Here is an 8,898-nt window from a genome sequence, read left to right as displayed (position 1 = left end):
GTACACACATACCAAAAGTCTTGCACACACTTCTATACACACACACACATAGACACACACACACACACACACACATACATTTCAGTTCTACATTCCTGAGACTGTGAGCTTAGGCCGGCATATGTATCCTCTCCTCCTGCAGTGGGTGCCTTGCTTGTTTTCAGTGGTAATGATTATTGGTTTATCCAGAGGGGGAAAAAAATACCCTCATCGCGCTTGATAAAGGAAATTGCGGAATTCCAGAATTCCTGCACGAATTCCATATTTTGACAGGGGCAATGCTGCCGTTGGCCGAGGAAGAAGACGAAGAAGAAGGAGGAGGAGGAGGAGGAGGAGGAGCCACGGAATGAATAGCATGCCGGTTTTCAGCGCTGCATGTTTTGATATGGGCTCGCTGTGGGGTTGGGGAGGGGTGGAGGGGTGGAGGGGTGGAGGGGGGGGTTGGTTTTGGAGCGTCAACAGGGAGGGAGGGTAAAGGCCTCTGTCTGGGAGAAAGGCTGAGGCACCGTCATGGAGCTTAGGGCTGGATCCGTCCTAATAAAAAACACAGGAGCCAAGCGGGCCCCTCTCATCCAGCCTCCGAGGCCCCGGGGGCCAGGGGGCTACCTGAGTGCCCTCCATATAGGCTACGCCACGTTTTATTGGAGTCTCGCACTCACAGAAAAAGGCCTCTTTCATGGCTTCTTAAAAGAGCTGAGATGGGTCAAGATAGAACCTCTAAATGCCAAGAGAGAACCTTCTTTTGCAAGCCAAAGGTTCTTTGTACCTCTTGAAAGCAGTGAAGTCAATGTGAAGCATGTCAGAGAGTCAACCAAGCAACTTTTCAGTCGAGGCTTTTAGTAGATGATTTGTATGTTGTTAAACTAGCAACATCCAACTCCCATCAATAGCTTATTTATTTATTTTTCATAGATAATAATAAAATCTTATATTGACAGAGATATCTTTCTAAAATTCTACTCACCAATGACAGAACTGAGGCAGGTCCAGAGTGCGCCGAGCATCTTCAGCATTTTGGTGATAGCTATCAGAACACAAATCCAGTCAGCTTAAATATTCCAGAGCAATATTGCTGACACTGGCTTCAATAAAACCAGAGAAAAGCCTCTTCTGCTGAGATAGGACAAAAGTTTGAATGTTTTAACAGCTGCGTGACCTATCAGTGTTTTTAGCCTAATCTCAATCTGTTCCGTCTAAGTAATGACATAGATGATAGCTAAAGGTAACATTCAACATCTCCCTGTTCCAACAGCAATAGAGAAGGAGACAAGGAAAAGAAAAGTTTGATAACAAAAACCTTTTTTGTGAAAAAGATCCCTTCAGACTATGCTGATCTTCAAAGAAATGTGGATTGTTTAGGTGAAGCCGTTTCACAAATCTACAACGGCTTCCAAAACTATTATTGAAGTAATTATGTGATGTCCATCCTCACCCTGTCTTGCTATTCCAAACTATCCGATAAGATGCATCCACAGGCACAATCATCATTATTGGTATTGCCATGTGAATGAATCGGCACAAAAAATCGTTTTACGTTCATATAGAGAGAGCCCAGGATGAAAGCTATTATTAGAAGTGCTATAGTTTGCTTCCTTTACAACCTAGAGCAAACCAGGTCAGCTGGAACTGACCCTAATACTGAGTAGGGTGGAAATATCGGAAGAGCTGTGATGGATATAACACAGGTGTATTCTTTAGTGAGTTTAAAAATGGGCTAGCAACCCATTCTGATAAACAAATATGTCAGACACCACTTCAACCATTCATTCTGAGTCTGAGACACTCTTCATAAATCCCAAGGTTGTTTTTGTCTTCAGTGGTGAGAGGTCCTCCTCTTTTCATGTAAACGCTCTCATCCCCCCTCTTTCTGCCTTCGTTAAGCGCGCCTTATCCCAGCTTCTTCGTCGTCGAGGGCCCACTTAAAAGACTTGTGTCTTCTGGCAGAGAGTTTAAACTGAAATGAAAAGCAACATTTGTTCTCTCTCTCAGGGTCTGAGTCGGCCCGCAAATGCTGACAATGAGAGTGGAGAGGAGCTAAGTGCATTATGATCGCGCCACCTCGCTCCTGGGCCCTGGCCCCACCGCTGTTGTCACTTTGCGTTATGTGAGGAGCAAAGTACTTTAACCAGGGACCATGCAGCTCTCGCTTCTCCTTTGCATTTGAATGAGAGGAAGAAGGGAGTGGACTGGAGACCCAAACCTGACGCTTTGAACGGCAGTGTGCAACACACACACACACACACAATCTCACACACACACACACACACACACATACACACACACACTTTCTCTCTCTCATTATGTATCTCCTCACCTCTCCCTCTTTCTCTCTCTCTCACACACACACACACACAAAGAGAGAAGGAGAGAGAGAGAGAAAGATAGAGAGAGAGAGGGGAAGAGAGGAAGAGAGAGGGAGCAAAAAAGATAGGGAGTTCGAGAGAGGTGCCTAGAGGTTAGCTCTATGTGAGGACCTCATATTTTTTCCCCCTTCCCTTCATAGTTCAATGCAGGTGAACTGAGGACTGGATTGATGCTAAATTGCTTTTTTACTTCCACATTTTCTGTGACTTTCAAGCCCTTTCCTGTCAAATCATATTTTTTTCTGTGATGTGCAGAGAAAGTACTCCAAGGACGTTGGCCAGACGCTCAACTTGTGATTATTGCAGGGCCAGAAATACATAGTGTGCCCTGATTGCGTCAACTTTGGGATGGATGGATCTCATTTGGATCTGGCCAAGGTCTGGGCCCAAGTCCACCTTTGGGTAGATTTATAAGAGTTGAAATACGGTGGAAAAAGTGCAAGCTATGAGCTGCAAAAATAAGGCCATGACATTGGTGCCAAAACTAGGAGATTAAAAGTAATTTCTGCTGTTGGAGTCAGGGGGCACATGTCATTTTGTGCAATCAACCCTTTTTGTGCACCTTTTATGAACCATACTGTTTACATGTCTGGTTCTGTTTAAGAGTCAGGTCTCTCAGACATAGTTGACCTAGTACATGTCAACAAGGTTAAAGTCATATGAAACAATGTTCACCACCAATGTTCACTACTAGAGGCATTGTAAAAAGATATATTATGTAATGAATTGAATTCAATTGAATTCCGTTTCAATTCAATTCAATTGGAGTGTTATTTCTCCCAGAGTCAGTTGCTACTTGGCCACACACCTGTTATATTATCAGGTATCAGATATTATCTGTCTGCATTTTTTTCATTTTTAACTGGGATAAACAGGTGTGGCCAAATAGCACATGTATGTATGGCGGTGAACCTTGAGCTCAACCGAGTTTACCCTCTGAACTACATGTGACCTCATACCCAGTTCAGTGTGCTTATCTTGCAATAGGCACTTCATGGCATGTGGGCTCCAGGTTAACTGGGTAAAGTCGTTCTCTTTGTGGGAAACAAATGCTGCATAGCAGGGAGATAACATGATAGTTTGACATCCTTCACCCCCGAATGATGACTTGGCTTTGAGACACTTTGGTCTAGATTTACACAGCGACAGGAACTCGTCATGCTGTTGATGAATGCACAGGGCCTCCACAACAGCATCAGGGTACTGTCAAGGCTGGGAATTTGTGGCGTACTTTGTCAAAGTACCCATGGCATTGCAGAATCCATGTAATGTGGCACGACCCCAAGCATGTGCCCCGACCAAAAGCCAACCATGCATGGACATATAATTAAGAGATTTGACACGGAATATTTATTCTACACAATTATGTAGTCCCACTTTGGCTTTGCCATGCATCACAGTCTACTACAGCTTCAGCCCTGACTTGAGGACAAAACTCTCTCTATACCTCACTAACTACAGACATTGTGCATAATTCATGTTAGTGCATCATTTATTTCCCTAGTATACACTATTTATCTTTGCATTGTTTACGTATTGTTCTGCCATTGTGCTGTAGCACATTTGTCAACTGTTCAGGATCTGTTTCAGGCTCAGGCTTTTCTATGGGCTCACAAAGGCGGCTGACTTTTGAAAGGCTATTGAGCACCACTCAAAGCGTCCTCATAACCCAGAGGTGAAGATCTGTGGACTTTTCTCTTTTCTTTTTTTCCTGTGAGCGTCTTGCGAAGCCACACAAACAAACTCCTACATGGGTGTACCATTGATTTCACATTCACACATCCAGCCCTTTAAAAGGGTACTATCGGATTGCACCGGCAAATCCCAAAGCCTGGTGTGTGCGCAAGTCCCAGTCTGTCAAGTTGACACCAGCTTCCCCCGGTGTAGAACTGGCTGGATTATTCACTCAACAGGATCGCTGTGCTTTCATCCCCTGCACTGCAGGCCAATCCTGGACGCTGACGGACCAGCGATAGCATACAGATGGAAATGAAGGGGGCTGAGTGAGAGGTGCCGAGTGTGTGTGTGTGTGTGTGTGTGTGTGTGTGTGTGTGTGTGTGCGTGCGTTTGTGTGTGTTCAACATGCTAGAAAGGCAGCCGGGAGATGCTGGGAGATGGCTCAGAGACGCACACATGCACACACACACACACACACACACACACACACACACACACACACACACACACACACATACACTCACACACACACACACACACACATACACTGACACACACACACACAAACATACATACACACACGCACACACGCAAACTAGCTTCCATTCTGAGAACTCTGTGAAACTGCAATCAAGTAATAGCTGTGTTAATCAAATGAGGCCTGGACCCAATGACAATCACAAGTAGTTGAACACCACCATCTCACACCACCATCTCACAATGCAGCCAATTACTTATCAGAGTCAATATTAAATTACACATGCTTTACGCTGTAGGCTATTGGTTGGCCTGTTTACACTGCATGAAACACATGGTATGTATGTACAGTCGGTAGGCCTACCTCAAATTAGAGATCTGTGTTTGTATTTCCCTTTCATATTTCACATCTCTTTTTCAAGGGAGCCGAAGACAAAGACAAGTCGATGTCTTATGGGTTGTTATGGCAAAAGAAATGTATAGACAAGGCTGAGGCCATGCACACAACACTAAGGAGACGTTAGGGTAGAGTGCGTATATGTCATATTCTGTATATACTGTAGCTGCCATGAGTGTCAGCATCCTGATGTTTTATCTTGTTTGGCTGGTTATAGCAGTAGCAGTGATATGGGTATTCATCAGTAACTCCAACCTGAAGCATGCTCCTCGCTCCTGAAGAGCTGCATGCAGTAATCGCCTTTTAAAGAGTGGAAAACAAGCTTGAAATCAACAGAAATTAACTTATTTTTTAGGATTATTGGCAGTTGCTATTCAAATCGAATTCAAATTCCAATCCATTCCCCGTCTTCATTCCCTGAGTGCCCCTTGTCTCTCTCGCATGTCTTGTCTTTGTGTCGACTGGTTATCGCAACAGCTGATGCGATGGTATCGCGCCGTTAGCAAATGTGCCATGGCAGAAGAGATGGTCTGCAATCATTTCATACGTATAGCGCATCCATCCAATCCTCCACTATCCCAGAAGCCTCTGTGTATGTTCACCAGAGCAGGATGTAAACATGCATGCTTTCCCCATTAGCCCCGAGATATTGCTCTCCGTTGGGCTGCGGAGTGATGGACATCCTGCTCTGCATTCTCCCATTGATTATTCTCAGGGTCGGCTGTCCCACACTTCAGAGAGCATGAGAATCGTATTGACTGTGCCATAATGGAATCTTGCTCATACAAACTCTGAGATGCAAATGAAAGCGAAGACCTGTGATTTTTGTTGTGCCTGCACCTCTCTCTCTCTCTCTCTCTCTCTCTCTCTCTTTCTCTCTCTCTCTCTCTCATTTCTTCTATTTCTTCTCCTTCCCTATCTCTCCGTTTCCCTCTCTGCACAACTTTCCCTTTGCTTCCTCCTCTTATCAGTAAACTGGCTTCTCCTTTTCGTTTTTTTCTTCTTCTTCTTCTCTTTTCTGAGGGTTTGAATGAGAGTCGTTCTCTTCTCTCTCTAGACGGAGGAGGAGGAGGAGGGTGGAGGAGAAGGCTGCTCCTTGGCTGATTCATGTACCGCTCGCTAGCGGGGGTATTATGCATGGAGAATTGATTGCAGGAGCAGCATGGGCCTCCTTAGATCTTGATGGCGCTGCCCAAAATGTCACCTCAGTGATGTTACAGCGGCCCGAGATATTAAAGGCGCCCGCGCTCAAAGGCTTCCTTCGGTGGTGGTGCATGCCGCCCCTCTCTCTCTCTCCAGCCGCGCTCCCCCAAGAAGAGACGATCGTTTGTTTGTGGCGTGTTCGGCTAGGAGCGGTGGATCAGGCGATGGCGGAGTCTTATCTGTGAAGGACAGCGGACGTGCTTCTATCAGCACACAGAAAATTGCCAATCAGGAGCGCGTATCGCCCGTACCTTTAAAGTGAAAATAAAAAAAAAACGTGGGAATGTTTCCTTTTTTTCCGCTATTAAAAGACATAATAGAGATATGGGGAGAATGTGTGTGCATATGCATATTACTGGTTCAGAGGCAAAAAGCCCCCCCCAAAGCAGATGTTATTTTCCTCTAGTAATTGGTTTTATTTGGCTGAGGTGGCTGCATGCTTGTCATGGGAAATGTTGCAAATAAGTGTGGGAGTTTGACCAGGTCCAACACACCTCATTCAGGCCCATTTTCACACTGACAACATCCAATATGAATCCTTTATGTCCTTGTTGTGCAGGTATCTATAGACCTACATGTTTTGGATCAGAAATAACAAGGAAGAAATCTTTCCTTTTCAAACTTTCTCAAAACCAATGAACTATACAATCTGGAATAGAATATTTTATAAAACTTTAGTAACCACCATACGAATGTCTTCTCCATCAGTAGTTTTATAAAACCAGTATTAACAGACAAAAAATGTCTTGTTTTCATTACCATTTACATTTAAGTGACTTACAATGACTGATAGGACTGAACAACTGTGCATGTTAGCCGAAAGCCTTCAATATATCAATCAAATCCATTAAATATAATTTACAGATATTGTATCTCAAAAATATTAAAGACAATACAGATATTAAGTGATGATAGTAACTTCTACTCTGTGTGGGACGTATCAGACAAGCCCAACTTGTGGAGATTTTAAATGAGCCCTACTGTACGCTTTGAGTTCTTTCCAGATGACTGAAACTGAACTTTACTTTTTTCTGGGTTTCTGTCATTGTTATCCTTTAATGAACAAAAGATTATACCAGAATTGTTAGAATGGTGCAGAAATGTTTTCACCTCTCGACAAACATAACTTGCACGCTACAAGACATTGTTGTTACAGTTTGTTCAGGAGATATGAACAAAGATGCATCTGAAGGGGCTAATGGTATAGTCACCGAGCGAACCCCAACCTAGCCTCTTTCATGGTTCTTGATAGGCATTGAAAAGTGGGGGCTTGTCCTCGTAATCAAGTGTGAATGAACATGTAAACGTAGCCAAGTATTAACAGAGTTTTGCCCCTACTCCCTCCACACACCACTCCAGAGCAGCCTGTGAATCTTCTTCAGCGTGACTTAGACGTAAAAAGCAAACAGATTTTGGGAGGGGGAAAAAAAAACCCCTCCATAGCTGAGACAGTGGGTGCAGACTGAACATGTTATGGAACAGGGATGAGAAGGTGGGTGGGGGATGCTAGGCTGTGATGGTGGTCACCATATGTGCACCAAGCTGTGGGCCCACAGTAAATTACATTAGGCAGTGTGCGCTGTAGGCCAAGTTCGGACAGGGGCGTAACATAGCATGAGACAGCTACCGTGTGAACACAGGACTGCTGTAGGGACCGCGTGATGGCCGCATTGGACATGGTCCTCTTCTGAAGAGGGTATACCAGCCGAAACAGCTGCATAGTTCACCTGCACTGTCCTGCTCTCGGATGTTCATCATAGACCGCCGACCTTCAGTGAAGATCTCCGTTTTAGATATCCCAGAGACAGGAAATCGCAGAGGAGATCTGACCATGATCAGTGCTTTAGCTAGAGATAGCTATCTACAGGGCTTTCTATCACAGACCACAGCTTTCTAAAACCACAGAGGCACGCTCACCACACACTCTCACTTCAGATGCCCCGGCCAGGGTGGCAAAACATGCCAGTATGGGCCTACAGTAGCTGCTGACTTGGAAGGATTCAGCCAAAGCTAACGGCTACACACTAGCAGTTAACTCTTCTCAGGGAGCTAAATAGAACCATGCAGGCTTTAAAGAACCCTTAGGGGTTGATGGACCCTTCAAAATGGTTTAAAGAACCATTTATATGAAGCATGCAATATGGTTCTACAGTATATAGTACCTTTTTTCTAAGAGTATAACCCTACTTCACTTCACAGCTTATCCCAGGAATAACCCCACTTATGCCTGCTTTGTATACCACTTATATTGTAATAAAGGTAATTGGTCCGTTGAAGTTTTCATAGGCGGTGGTTTTAATATATCGCCTGCTATAAACATACTTCAGTCTCTAATTCACTCTCTGTGACTAATATGATCAAGGCACTGGTTTACATATAGAACCACCTCTTTCTCTTTTCCTGTGGCTAAAGCTTACAGTAACACAAACCTTCTTTCCCCCAACCCTCCTCTCTCTCTCCATCACACTCTTTCTCTCTCTCTCTCTCTGTCACTGTCTCTCTCTATTTCAACCGCTCTTTTTGGCTCCTTTTTTCCCCCTTTTGTGCACACGACATGAAAATTAGACTTCATTAGATGTGTTCCCGCGTCTCTTCCCCCTCCAGTGGAACACACCGTCTCTCTTAGTGAAGCGCGAGCACCAGGGTGTGCACACACACACACACACACACACACATCCCCAGCTCCACCTCAGGGGGAAGGCCCGGGCTGGGGCTGGGGCTGGGGCCGGGGCTGGGGCTGGGGCGCGGCGCGGCGCGGTGCAGCAGCCCGTGGGCACGACT

Source organism: Sardina pilchardus, chromosome 9 (genome assembly GCF_963854185.1).
Source record: "Sardina pilchardus chromosome 9, fSarPil1.1, whole genome shotgun sequence".
NCBI classification, from domain to species: Eukaryota; Metazoa; Chordata; class Actinopteri; order Clupeiformes; family Clupeidae; genus Sardina; species Sardina pilchardus.
This window is presented reverse-complemented; position numbering follows the sequence as displayed.